Genomic DNA, 15195 nt, shown 5'->3' with positions numbered 1-15195 from the left:
ATGAAAAAGAAAGAACAATTTACGAAGAACAGAAACAATCGCACACATCCCGTATTGAATACAATGGCATATAATATAATCAAAGCAGCCATGTATTCCGAATTGTTGATAACGGTGGAAGGGGCGGAAGGAATATTTACGTCAACCACACCGTTTTAGTGCCACCAATAAGCGTAGTACGTCCCCTCCAATGATTTTGGCGCTCTGTTCGCAGCATGAACACATACTGCAGAAGACTAAACTCATCGTTTAAAAAGAAATACAGCCATGAGTATGAATCGGAACAATAAGCAAATGACTCGGGTCCACAACGAACTTGCCAGTAGTCGCATTTATTTCTGGTTAATCATTTCGTTTAGAAAGCAGCCGACACAATGAGAGCTAAATATTTTTTATGAGAAAACTTACGATACACGAATAGACCATATTTATATGTATGTATGTATATCAATTTATGTATACCACTTATAGATATATGTACGTAGCGATATTTATACTTGCGTCTGGTCTTCACAACCATCATACTCGTTCACATATGATCAACTCAAAATGTGCGAATTTTTCTTTTCTGTGTTACGGCATTACTTATTTACGGTATATTGACTTAATTTAACTTGACCCCCTAAGTCTGCTATGACGACATTAAATAAATAGCTAACTGATATGTTCTCCGGCTCCAATATATAATAAAATATATATTCAAGCTCATAAATTTAGTTTGCGGTCAATTTGTGAAGACTGGTACTGATTTATGACATTTATTATTATAAAATAGCATTAAGTTAAATTTTGTAATTATTGTTATATGTTTGTACGTATGTACCATGTCTGTTCGTTTTTGGTGTATAATGTATGTACATATATTTGTTGTCGCAAATAAATATCTCACCCCTGAGGATGCTAGGAAGCCTAGCGAAACGTAGGGTCCAACAAGTGGAGTCAATGTAACTTTCACTTTAAACCAAATTGGTCAAAAAGCTAAATTTTAATCTAACTAGTTTGCGTTAGGTTTTCTTTTGTAATTCATTTTTAGGTTAAGGTTTCCTGTTGCTCGCTCTTGTTTTTCAAAAAGTTAAAAAAATCAAAACAGTATTGTAGACTTCACTGCGGAAGATAATCAAAATCATGGCATTTCATTAAAACCTATTCTGAGATGTGCACGCATACGCTTATTTATATTTGTACAATTTAAGTTATATTTATATGTATGCCTTATAAATGCATGTAAGTATATAAGAAGTTTTTAGGTTAGAAGCTGAATATAAGCTTATTTCAATATGAAATTTCCCTAGCCGCTCGACAAAAAACAAACTCATTGCAATCGTTTGTTGTTTTTCACGGAATTAGAAGAGCGAGACAAGGACACTACCGGGCATGTGATACAGCTATTATGTCTACCCCCAGTCATCAAAGTTTCTTAAAGCCGGTCTAAGAATCCTACCCCAAAATTGAAGTGTGGGTAAGATCTTGTATCTTCCTTTTACAGTAATGTATTTCTGACGCGCAAGTGTTGCTTAAAGTAAATTTTCTGTCAATGTAGTGGGGCTTTGCTTGGACATGGTTTGTTTGTAGGTTATTAAATTTCATGTCTGTCTAACAAAGGTACGAATCATAGGAAATGGCTAAAGATTTAAGCACCCAGCAAAACAATAGCTTCATAGCTCATTCTCAAATGTTGTCTGGGGTACTAAGTACTAGAACTTAGTTATAACTTTTTGACATAATTTGTCAAATAAGCTGCAACTAACTTCAAGTACCAACTAAATTCCATAGATGCTAAATTCGACCACGAATATTCAGAAAAATATTGCCTTATATTTCCCCTTACATTTCAGTGAAGTGTTTATCTTTCGAAACTGACTATAGACTAATTTAACTAATCCTGACTGCGAACTATTTCGGATTCTAAAGGCCTTCCGGTTTAGATAAAGAAAATCTGCTAATTAATTTTTAACATGAGACCGAAAATCAATGACTGATAGTTTTTAAAGTCATTAGAATTTTCATTTGTTTGATTTGGAATAACTTTTGGAGTTTCTTTAAATTTATCAAAGTGTATTAACTAAACAATACTGAGTAAACAACATGTATATTGTATTGAACTCTCATGATCATATCGTAAATTTTATTTGTGTACACAATAATTTAAATGGATAAATATGCATGTGTATGTATGTATACTGTTGTAATGTTTTTTGCCAATGTACCTCCATATGACGCTACAATCGGTCGTCCATTGGAGAGGTCTTTCGAACTTTAAGGGCTAATTAAACTTCCTTAACCCTAACGCCATAGTTGTAACCATACCCATATCCATAACTATCTCCAATGTGATCGATTAATGGTACCTTAACCTAAAAATCGTGAAAATTTCATAAAAATGAAGAAAACGCAAAAAATTTCAAACATATTCCACAAAAAATAAGTCTCTTAGTCATAACGTATCCAAAACAATGAATAAAATCTACAAAAAGTTATTAAATTCACCAACTCAAATATTTTTAGGTTATGGATATGGCGAGAAACCAAAAACCAATAAGTTGGCTATAGTATGGTTATGGCGTTAGCGTTATGGTATGGCACCATGATTCGATTACATTGATTTCCAAAAGGTAGGTTCGATCAGCTGTTTATCTGGTTATGGTTTTATGGTTATAAGTCACCATTAATTGACCTTTTATGTACACGATTCTTTACGACAAAATCCAAATGATCATATATAGGGCGTTCCAATGAGCCATCCAGCCCAAATCTCATCGAAACGATCCGCATCAGTACTATGCGAGTTGGCAGCACGCAACTTATGTTTTCACATAATAGGGTACCTGTTATTTTACCATATTTTTTCCCGAATAGCTCCATAAAATTTTACATAAAAAGTTAATACAAATTATCAATAGTTACTAGTATAATTAATTCCTTAAACAATGCCACAATGCGATATATTTTCCATATAAAATTGTATGGGATTTTGGATTTTATTTTTTTTTTTTACTAATGCTTAAAATGTCTAAAATAAGCGTTTTGAACTAAAAAATTTACTTCTGTCAGAAGCTTTGGGAAAAAGCATATTTTGTGTTTCTTGTATTTTTTTAATAAAAAATTTATAGTTTTCCTATCATGATTTAAAATTAATAATTTGTTTCCAGACTTAAGGTAAAAATTTATGGGTTGTCGACTGGAAAGTTTGTTAAATATAGAATGCCCCCGTGCAAATGTCTGTAAGTGCTATCAAACATTTTCCGAAAACCGAATTAACAGAGCCACCCTCTTGATCAGAAATTTATCCAGATACTAGATATCAGGATCACAGCGTTGTTGTTCTGGATCAGGCTTCATTGGAACGCAACTATTGTAGCACCAACACAATCAAAACGTGTACAGACACGTTCATATATGCATACTTTGAAGGTATGTAATAATTTTAATACCTTCGCTTTTGGCTACAACAGAAATGTACTAAAACAGCTGTTCAAGGCAGGTGCGAATAGTTCACTTTGAAAAGCGAAGAGCATACATCCGTCTATATACCTACTTTATATAATGGTATATTTTTCCTGTTTTGATACATACATGCACAGGCCTGTACGTATATGCACACTAGGATTGTCACCAATTCGCGGTTTGTCTATTCCCGCATTTCGAATTCATGATATTAGTCGTGTTTTTTTTACACGCGTATACGTTTACGTTTGTGCGTAAAAAAAAACGCTTATCCTCGCTTAGAAGACCCATCTAGCGGCAGTGGTACCTAAAATCGGAGACACAAACCTCTGGTGGCCATAACGTATAACATATAGCTGAATCGGTTGCGAGGAATAGTGGATACACACCATTTTTAGAGGTGATACATAGAATTAGTGTTGAGGTGAAACATACCCCGTGTTCCAATGAAACGTGAACCAGATACGGATAGAGATTGCAAATACAACAATAATGTGAACCATATTTGGCGGGACGGCCTACATTTTTTACACGTCAACATAAACGACTTTCTTGCCCTAACTAAAATAAGTATGCGTTGTCAGTTTAAAATGCATAGAAGAGTTAAGCCGAAATGTCACGCAGAACAAAAATTGGAAATCGAGTTAGCTTTTTACGCAGTAAATTAAATGCAATTTGTATGTGCACGAAACATTTTTGGCAGAAAACTGCCGCAGTGCGTTTTTATTAGGTTGACCTGTTACGCCGACGCCGAACGACATCTGCATTTAGAAAAAAAATTAGTCAAATCGGACGAAATTTGAAAACTGAAGAGCGTTATAAACCCTTACTTCTAATATTGAACCACTGTGAGACGAAGCCAAAAGTAAAACCAATAGAGGTTAATTTCCGTTTCATCCTTTCACAAATACAGCCTTCGAGTCCTTTTCGCACCATATTAATTCCGTCCGGCCAATTTGTAGGGAAAAAATAAAACGAAGCAGGATGCAAATTGGAAGAAAAGTTTGGCTAAATCTCCTCGGAGGTACATCGTGCCAAATATTTTTTTTTATCTGAAGATTTTGGCAAATTGGAAAAATCGGAATGAGCGCCTCAAAATTCTTATATGTATGTATTTTCATGCGTCTAGGCTTACGATGGGCATACTAACTGGACAATGCTTTCTGGCTTATAAGTTAAACCGAGGGTGTAACAGCAGATGTAGGAAGAAACAGTTAAACACTTTGTGTTCGTGTCCTCCGCTCGCGAAATAGGCTACAGCTACTAGGGGCGGCAGAGTTGCGAGATCTCGAGGCAGCAATTAAGCTAGGTCCTTATTTATTCTATAAAATAAGTCCTGGTGTCTAGTCCTGGAGTTTTCCATTTGGTCATCAAACAAATTCTGGTAACAATAGCTATGTTTTTTTTGTTTTACATCTATAGACGTTTACGCTTAAACTTAAATGGACTGCTAAGTGTCAAACTTTAAATACTCCTCTGAAATTGCTGAATTAGTACCTACTACTAAATTTCAATACGCATTATACACAGATTCAACTGAAATATGTGTCTATGTTTCACCTCTACACTAATTCTATCTATCACCTCTTAAAATGGTGCGTATCCAAAATCCATTGCAACTGATTCAGCTATATGTTATACACTATGGCCATCAGAGGGTTGTGTCTCCGCTTTTCGGTACACCCTGTGCTGTAGCTAGTTATTTAACCACTGCCGCTAGATGGATCTCCTAAGCATTATCTAGCGAGGATAAGCATTTTTTTAAGCGCAAACGTAAATGTATACGCGTGTAAAAAAAACACGGCTACTATGAACACATTCAGTCTATGTAAGGCATTTAAGGCCAGTCCGACCTAACCTATAATTCAATATACAGATTACTTTTTTCTTCTGTGCCAGTGTAAAAATGCAAATAACGGATCTTAATAAGATTTGACGAAACGAAGGGCGTAAACAACACCTAATAAACCCCCTTTTGTAATATTCGTGCTTTGTTGAGTACTTGCCGCAAGTCTGAACTTAATGGAGTATCTTTATAGCTATTATCACATTGGCAACCCTAATGCAAACACATAATTCAATACCTATACAATAATGTACTTGTCTATAGATTTATGCTTATTTAGCAATATGAGTATAATAAATGCTGTTGCTAGGCTTAAGAATTGTCGAGCTTAGAATCTTTGAAAGGGAAATAATTGCACGCAAATATTTCAAAGATTTAGGTTGCTAAATTGAAAAAAATCCTCGCTACCGTGTACAGCTCTTATGGCAAATTTATAGTTCATGAGATGCTCCTGCCATTGGGGTTGCTTGTGTGGGTCAACAAGTCATCTTATTACCGAATTTTACGTTCTTCGGTAGGGAAATTTGGCCGGATTGGCGAAATTCTTACAGTGGGTATAAGGCAATCCGATCACTACGCGAAATTCACGCGTTCTCCGTCTGATATCGGTAGGAAACGGGAGAGCAGCAAAGAACTACATCGTAAGTTTATACTTAAATGCTCTTCCAGTAACCTGTTTTGAAATCAGGCGCACGTAAATACCCCTATTTATACTCAGTTGAGCAGAGCTCACAGAGTATATTAACTTTGATTGCATAACGGTTGGTTGTACAGGTATAAAGGAATCGAGATAGATATAGACTTCCATATATCAAAATCATCAGTATCGAAAAAAAATTTCCTTGAGCCATGTCCGCCCGTCCGTCCGTTAACACGATAACTTGAGTAAATTTTGAGGTATCTTGATGAAATTTGGTATGTAGGTTCCTGGGCACTCATCTCAGATCGCTATTTAAAATGAACGATATCGGACTATAACCACGCGCACTTTTTCGATATCGAAAATTTCAAAAAATCGAAAAAGTGCGATAATTCATTACCAAAGACGGATAAAGCGATGAAACTTGGTAGGAGAGTTGAACTTATGACGCAGAATAGAAAATTAGTAAAATTTTGGACAATGGGCGTGGCACCGCCCACTTTTAAAAGAAGGTAATTTAGAAGTTTTGCAAGGTGTAATTTGGCAGTCGTTGAAGATATAATGATGAAATTTGGCAGGAACGTTACTCCTATTACTATATGTATGCCTAATAAAAATTAGCGAAATCGGAGACCGACCACGCCCACTTTTTAAAAAAAAAATTTTTTAAAGTCAAATTTTAAAAGAAAGGTTAATATCTTTACAGTATATAAGTACATTATGTCAACATTCAACTCCAGTAATGATATGGTGCAACAAAATACAAAAATAAAAGAAAATTTCAAAATGGGCGTGACTCCGCCCTTTTTCATTTAATTTGTCTAGGATACTTTTAATGCCATAAGTCGAACAAAAATTTACCAATCCTTGTGAAATTTGGTAGAGACTTAGATTCTAGAACGATGACACTTTTCTGTGAAAAAGGGCGAAATCGGTTGAAGCCACGCCCAGTTTTTATACACAGTCGACCGTCTGTCCTTCCGCTCGGCCGCTAACACGATAACTTGAGCAAAAATCGATATATCTTTACTAAACTCAGTTCACGCACTTATCTGAACGCACTTTGTATTGGTGGAAAAAATGGCCGAAATCCGACTATGACCACGCCCCCTTTTTCGATATCGAAAATTACGACAAATGAAAAAAATGCCATAGTTCTATACCAAATACGAAGAAAGGGATGAAACATGGTAATTGGATTTGTTTAATGACGCAAAATATAACTTTAGAAAAAAACTTTGTAAAAAATGGGTGTGACACCTACCATATTAAGTAGAAGAAAATGAAAAAGTTCTGCAGGGCGAAATCAAAACCCTTGGAATCTTGGCAGGAATACAGTTCGTGGTATTATATATATAAATAAATTAGCGGTACCCGACAGATGATGTCTGGGTCACCCTGGTCCACATTTTAGTCGATATCACGAAAACGCCTTCACATATACAACTACCACCACTCCATTTTAAAACCCTCATTAATACCTTTAATTTGATACCCATATCGTACAAACACATTATAGAGCCACATTTATGGCGATATCTCGAAAAGGCATCCACCCATAGAACTAAGGCCCACTCCCTTTTAAAATACACATTAACACCTTTCATTTGATACCCATATCGTACAAACAAATTCTAGATTCACCCCTGGTCCATGTTTATGGCGATATCTCGAAAAGGCGTCCACCCATAGAACTAAGGCGCACTCCCTTTTAAAATACTCATTAAAACCTTTTGTTTGATACCCATATCGTACAAACAAATTCTAGAGTCACCCCTGGTCCACGTTTATGACGATATCTCGAAAAGGCGTCCACCTATAGAACTAAGGCCCACTCCCTTTTAAAATGCTCATTAACACCTTTCATTTGATACCCATATCGTACAAACGAATTCTAGAGTCAGCCCCGGTCCACCTTTATGGCGGTATCCCTAAATAGCGTCCACCTATAGTACTATGGCCCACTCTCTTAAAATACTCTTTAATACCTTCCATTTTATACACATTTCATACAAACACATACCAGGGTTACCCTGTTTCATTTTCCTACATGGTGATTTTCCCTTATTTTGTCTCCATAGCTCTCAACTGAGTATGTAATGTTCGGTTACGCCCGAACTTAGCCTTCCTTACTTGTTTTCTTATGAAGAAGTTAAACCTTCTATCACTTCCATCAAAAAAGAAGGCGACAAGGAGAGAATATTTATACATATGTACATACATTTCTAGGAGATCGGAAACTATCAAACAATAAGTATTCATACCTGCATGCAATTTAAAGATTAGGCTAACGATGAAAGGAACTACAACATCTCATGTAGCGAAAGAAGGTCCAACGGCAAAAGAAATGTGAAAACAAGGCAAAGAAGCACAAAGAAGACTTGAAAGTAAAAGTTTACGCGTTATTGCACAACATCTACATATAAACCATATACGTGTATAAATACTTACATATCTACACATAAAGTAAATATGTTAATTGACAAACGCGATTTCGTTTTGTGTTACTTTCAATGAATGGGCAACTTCGTTCCAAGTGATCTCATTACATAAAAAAGTCAAATACAGTATTCTATGTATAAGCAGTTGAATAGCAATTAGTGTTTTTTATTCGCTGTTGTTTCGAAAACCGAATATAGGTATGCTTAATGTTCTTCACAGTGCATACATGAAATGTATGTACATTAGGGCGGGTCGATTTGTATGGACGAAAGTTAACCAATGTCGCGCCATCCATTTTTCGATAGGATTTGGGCTCAGGAAAACAAAAGTTCCACTACGCAAAATAAATTTTTTTGACTTTATTTCGACTCTGATTTTTAAGGTTTTTTCATGATATGTATGGGTCGGACAGGGTATCGTGAAAATTTTACAATCAAATGAAAATTTTTTTAGTAGGTCATGAAGATAACCTTAAGAATCAAAGTCGAAAAAAAGTAAAAAAAATGAAATTTCGCAGGCTCGAAAACTATTTTCTTGGGCAGGTATGCGTAGTGGAATTTCTTTTCCTGAGCCCAAATCCTATCGAAAAATCGATGGCGCGATATCGGTTAATAAATCGACCCAGTCTAATGTATATATATATATATATATATATATATACGGCGCTTAAGCTGCCACTAAAGGCTAGTTAAATTTTACATGGCCAAATCCATATAAAACAGCATAGTTGAATCGTGGTTGCTAAAATATTGAATATGTAAATCAGTTTCGGGATTATTGCAGTGCATCAACATTTTATATTAAGCACAATACTAAATCTCTTACTGAATTTTGGTAAAACTCATTTGAAGTTTGCAAGTATAAACAACTAAAGAATATTTGCTACCCCATTGTTTATTGTGTTCACTCCTTTATATACTGCCGAACTTATGAGAATTAGAGTAGGTCTTACAACCTTAGACTAACAAAGTTGCTTCTATCATTAAAAAGAGAGGACTGTAGACTCATGACGGGTATTCTGACTGGACACTGCCTTCTGGCGTCACATGCCTTTAAATTAGGCTTGGTCAGTGATAGCAGATGTAGGAAGTGCGGGTTGGAGGAGGAAACGATTGAGCACGTTCTGTGCTCGTGCCCTGCACTTGCCGGGCTAATACTCCAGCTATTAGGAGTGATACAGCTGTCAGATCTAGAAGCAGAAAGTGGCTTAAGTCCCAGGAAGCTTCTAGTATTTGCCAAGAGGACGAAGTTATTTTATAACATAGGTCCTGGTTTTTGATAGTTTCGTCGTTAAAACAAACTTCTGGTAACACTACGGACTCAATCAGTCTATGTGAGGTCCTCATGGACCGGCCAGTTCAACCTAACCTAACCTAGAGCACACCGTTTCCGAAAAAAAAAATTATAAAAAAAAGTTAGGTAAGTATGCAAGAGCTGGATTTTCGTAAATTCTCAATGAAGTAAAAAGAAAAGGAAAGAGGTGGTTGGGGAAAATAAAGAAATGGATAAGAAAATAAGGAAGGGAGAGATAAAAGGAACGGAAAGGAAGGGAAACGAAAACAGGGAGAGAAAATAGGCAATAAAAGGAAAGGAGAGAAAACAATGAAGAAACTGACAGGAAAAGCAAGGTAAAAACAGAAGGTAGAAATGAAACTGAAAAAGATAAGATACGAAATAGAAAAGGGTACTGGAGCTTAAACCGAGGAGGAACTGAATTCGGCAAGGAAATCGAAGCCAGAACTAAAACCGAATACGAGCTTGAACGGCAATCGCAAAGAAAACCGAGATCTTAAGTTCCGAAAACGCAATAGAAACCGAAGCTGATACTGATTTTTTCATTCATGCGATACGCTACAAATAGCAATTGCTAAATTTAATTGGCCCTATATTTGTGCGTACATTAATTAACATTATTTTCAAGGTCGTTCGCGCCCATATCCTCTTCCCTTTGCAGCTATCGATTAAAATGCTGACGCCAAACAGACTCGTTTTAACGCGACTATATTTTTTAAATTCAATAACCTCAGGTCAAAGATCTTACAACAAATATGGTGTGCCACCAAAAAATCATGCGAGTAAGTTTCAAGTAATAATAGCTGTTTTTTTTAATCTATAGACGTTTACGCTTAAACTTTATATGGACTGCTAAGCGTCAAACTTTAAATACTCCTCTGAAATTAATGCGCATAAAATTAGTACTACCAAAGAGAGTAGATTATTTAGAGAGTCTTTGGTACTACTAAATTTCAATACGCATTATACTCAGATGTAACTGAAATATGTGTCTATGTTCCACTTCAACACTAATTCTATGTACATATCACCTCTAAGAAAGGTGTGTATCCACTATTCATCGCAACCGATTCAGCTATATGTTATACACTATGGCCCCAGAGGTTTGTGTCTCCGATTTTAGGTACACCCTGTTCTGTAGCTAGTTATTTAACCACTGCCGCTGAATGGGTCTCCTAAGCATTATCTAAGCGAGGATGAGCGTTTTTTTACGCCCAAACGTAAACGTATACGCGTGTAAAAAAAAACATGGCTAATGAATGTTCACGTAGGCCTAGTACCAAATTTGTACCCAGCAAAGTAGTTGTACGCTTGAGGCACTTTTCCTGCTCTTTCCGGTATATAAACAAATAAGTCCCCTTTTTTATTAGCACTGAAATACACACACTGAAAAGTAAAGAATTTTTATCAATTTATTCGTTCATGTCTGTATGAGCAAATTTCTCTGAAGTAAGTTGACATCAATCCAGGGATTCACCTTAACGTTAAGCTAATCGTTTATCAAAAAATTTCCACCGTTTCCGTTGAAACACTTCGAAATATTATCGATAAAGAATTTATCAAGATAAATTGTATCTCGTTTTTAACCGAAACGAAAAGCTTTCGTTAACGTTAAAAACGTTAACAAAAACGTGATACTTTATGTTTGAATTGTGCTGGCAATGCTATAGCCATGGTGAAGCCGTAAGGTGGTAACAGCGAGCGGACATACACACACAAACCAAAGAGGATAAATACAATAAGAGCCGTCACTCGTTATTTTGTGGCGAGTATCTCGCTGGAAATTGAAAAAATTGATGCCGAATGTTTTCTGAGAGGGACATTTTTAATTGTCTCGCATTTATCCATGCCGTGTAGGCCCCTTGTGCAACTTTGATTTTTGGAAAGAGAATTAATGTATTTAATTAAATACAGTCGAAAAATAAACACAACTACCCCACGAAAATGTATAGAAGACATATATAAACATCTCGCCCAAAAGAAAAGTAGCGACTACCTCTCAGTATACATCGAGTAAATGCCAAAAAAATAACGAGTGACGGCTCTTATTGTATTTATCCTCTTTGGTACTGTCAAAATTTATGAGAAAAGTTGCAATCAGCTTGGCTAATGTTTTCACCTTTAACGACTCCGCCATCAAATCATAAGGCTTGCACCCCGGACCTTCGGTGCTGTAGCCCGCTACCACTACACCACATGTATTAACCTTTAGTAAAAACGCGTATAAATACCTATATGTACATAGTCTGGTTCTTTATTACAGCTGTGTTTCCTGTGGTCCTTGGCGTAGTTGTTTATATATATGTACATTTATACATACATTTGTATACACCAGCAAACAGAAAAATAGCTGCAGAAATGTTTTCAATTAAAATCTTTTGCTATTTTCGCTCCCTGAAGAAAAAACTTCAAAAAAGGTTTTCGAAAAATTTTTTACGAAAATTGTCAACTTTTTATTTGGAGTTGAGTGAATTTTCTTGACTATGGAGTTTTGCAGCACAATCAATCTTCCAATGGTTTTTTCGTTAAAATAAAAACGACGCCTTTTTATTGCCCTCTCATTTTTTATACTCAGCGTGCTTTGCACACAGAGTATATTAACTTTGATTGGATAACGGTTGGCTGTACAGGTATAAAGGAATCGAGATAGATATAGACTTCCATATATCAAAATCATCAGTATCGAAAAAAATTTTATTGAGCCATGACCGTCCGTATGTCCGTTTGTCCGTTAACACGATAACTTGAGTAAATATCGAGATATCTTCACCAAATTTGGTACACGAGCTTATCTGGACCCAGAATAGATTGGTATTGAAAATGAGCGAAATCGGATGATAACCACGTCCACTTTTTATATATAAAACATTTTGGAAAACACAAAAAACCTGATTATTTAGTCAATAATACACCTAGAATGTTGAAATTTGACATGTGGACTGATATTTAGACTCTTGATAAAAATTTGAAAAAAAATTTTAAAATGAGCGTGGCACCGCCCACTTGTGATAAAATCAATTTTACAAATATTATTAATCAAAAATCGTGAAACCTATCGTTACAAAATTCGACAGAGGTTGCCTTTACTATAAGGAATGCTTTGAAGAAAAATTAACGAAATCGGTTAAGGACCACGCCCACTTTTATATAAAAGATTTTTAAAAGGGTCGTGGGCGAATAAAATAAGTTATATCTTTGCAAAAATGAGCTTTATATCAATGGTATTTCATTTCCCAAGTGGATTTATAACAATAAATAAGAAAAACTTCAAATTTAAAAAAATTGGGGTGGCACTGCCCTTTTATGTCTAAACAATTGTCTATGTTTCCGGAGCCATAACTCGAAGTAAAATTAACAAATCGTAATAAAATTGGGTACACAAATTTTCACTTTAGCAGGAAATTTTTCTAGAAAAAATGGACGAGATCGGTTAAAGACCGCGCCCACTTTTATATAAAAGATTTTTAAAAGGGTCGTAGACGAAAATGGCGGCCACCGTGGTGTGATGGTAGCGTGCTCCGCCTGCCATACCGTATGCCCTGGGTTCGCACCCCGGGCAAAGCAACATCAAAATTTTCGAAATAAAGTTTTTCAATTAGAAGAAAATTTTTCTAAGCGGGGCCGCTCCCCGGCAGTGTTTGGCAAGCGCTCCGAGTGTATTTCTGCCATGAAAAGCTATCAGTGAAAACTCATTTGCCTTGCAGATGCCGTTCGGAGTCGGCATAAAACATATAGGTCCCGTCCGTCCAATTTGTAGGGAAAATCAAGACGAGCACGACGCAAATTGAAAGAGAAGCTCCGCCTTAGATCTCTTCGGAGGTTATCGCGCTTTACATTTATTTATTTTATAGACGAAAATAATAAGATATATCTTAGCGAGGGATCGGTTAAAGACCGCGGCAACTTAGATATAAAACAAATTTAAAAGGGTCTTAGACTAGAATAATAAGCTATAACTTAGCAAAAAATAGATTTGAATCAATTATATTTCACTTATCAAGTTTTATTGTAAGAGGAAATGGGGAGACATTTTTCTTTTAAATGGGCAGTGCCACGTGTTATGTACAAAAGTAATTTATCTGAAATGAAATGTACAATGGAAGCTCACGCTGAGTATATAATGTTCGGTTACACCCGACTTAGACACCTTTACTTATTTTATTAATATAAAGGCAAATGTGTGATCGTTGCATAAAAATAAAAGAGACATTTATTGAATTATTGGATGCAGGTTTTCAGTGCGAATTTGAACTACTCTGCCCTTTTGGCCGCCTAAACACTTTATTTTACGTTTTATTGTTTCATTATTGAAAAAGGTAAAGATAAATGTAAGAAAATCTCATTAAAAGTGCATTCGACTGTAGTTGTTGGTACTATAGGATTCTCGTCATTTCATAAATGCAATAGCTTTCCTGCAATTGCAATAAAATTAGAGCCTTGTGTTCTGCGTTATATGGAAATAATTTTAACCTACGCTTATTTAAAATTGGTTTATTTTGAAGTCTATTGGATGTTGCAAAATAAAGCAAGTATGTAGGTATATGTATATGTAAGTTTCAAGTACTTCTCGTCAAATCATAACGATCTCTAAAAGTTCAAATATTAAAAAAACTAAGCTTTAATCTTTCTTTTACCACAAACAAACAAATATGAATGAAATTTAGTATTTTTTTTAATCTACTGAACTAATAAAAACAATTCCATCATTAAAAAAGACAAACATTTACAACATTTTTACTTCTGCTTACTTCTAAGTTTTGAACTGAAATTGTCAAGCGGTTAATTAAATAATGTTTAAATATTATTTTTAAATTGATTACTGCATATGTTATTTATATCGTACATTATATCTTTAAATTAAATGTCTGTAATTTGGTCTGTATAATTGTTTAATTTGTAGACTAATAAATAAATAAATAAATATATGCATTCCTTCGAGTATTGCAGGCCGGTGAATGCAAGAACGTATAATGATTGAAAGGATTGCAATCCTCTGTGGCTGCAATCAAAGGGATAATTATTCCAAATGGAATGCATTCCTTAACAACTCAGGTATGGAGGAAAATGTAAAACACCCTTCGCATAAAATTAATTGTCAAAAATCGTTGCGAATATGGAGAGATTTATAGATATTACTTTGTTAGACTAAGGGCCAGTTTTTCATTACAAGTTTAACTTAGTTTGTCAGCTAAACTAGCGCTTAAACTTATTATGCAATCTTTTAACTGAAGCTTAAGTTGCCGATCTGGCAGGATTAAATTCTAGTTAACCTATCAGTTATTTGCGTACGTTCGCAATGGCGTCGTATATACCCAAGAAGCATAACTAGCATACTTCTAAAATCCCAAGAGTTGTTTGAAAGCTCTCGGAAGTGGCTCACCTTGAGGGTCAAGAGAGTTTATCAAGCAAAAAAAAGCTGTTGCTTAAGTTGAAAAAAAGACATTTCCCAACTTGTACTCAAGTATGGTTCCCTAATTGGACTCAAATTTAAAATGCATTTTCACAAAAATTAAATAAAACATGCATAATT

The 15195-nt window shown here is 35.3% G+C and overlaps 1 protein-coding gene and 1 long non-coding RNA gene across 6 annotated transcripts in view; both read left to right on the top strand.

Moving 5' to 3' along the window:
• The window catches only part of LOC137251206 (uncharacterized), a 96716-nt gene that overhangs the window by 8427 nt on the left and 73094 nt on the right, over nt 1-15195 (top strand). The window lies entirely within an intron of this gene.
• Trf2 (TATA box binding protein-related factor 2) overlaps nt 1-15195 on the top strand; it is a 67621-nt gene that overhangs the window by 2594 nt on the left and 49832 nt on the right. The window contains exon 2 of one of the 5 annotated variants that reach the window (XM_067785388.1): nt 2506-2612. The exons of the other annotated variants lie outside the window; for them this stretch is intronic. The gene's annotated coding sequence lies outside the window, so the exon portion shown is untranslated. The remainder of the gene's footprint in view (nt 1-2505; nt 2613-15195) is intronic. 5 annotated transcript variants of the gene reach the window in all.

The sequence above is a fragment of the Eurosta solidaginis genome, chromosome 4, assembly GCF_040869045.1.
Source record: "Eurosta solidaginis isolate ZX-2024a chromosome 4, ASM4086904v1, whole genome shotgun sequence".
NCBI lineage: Eukaryota > Metazoa > Arthropoda > Insecta > Diptera > Tephritidae > Eurosta > Eurosta solidaginis.
Note: the sequence above shows the minus strand (reverse complement) of the source record. Positions and strands in the feature narration are given on the sequence as shown.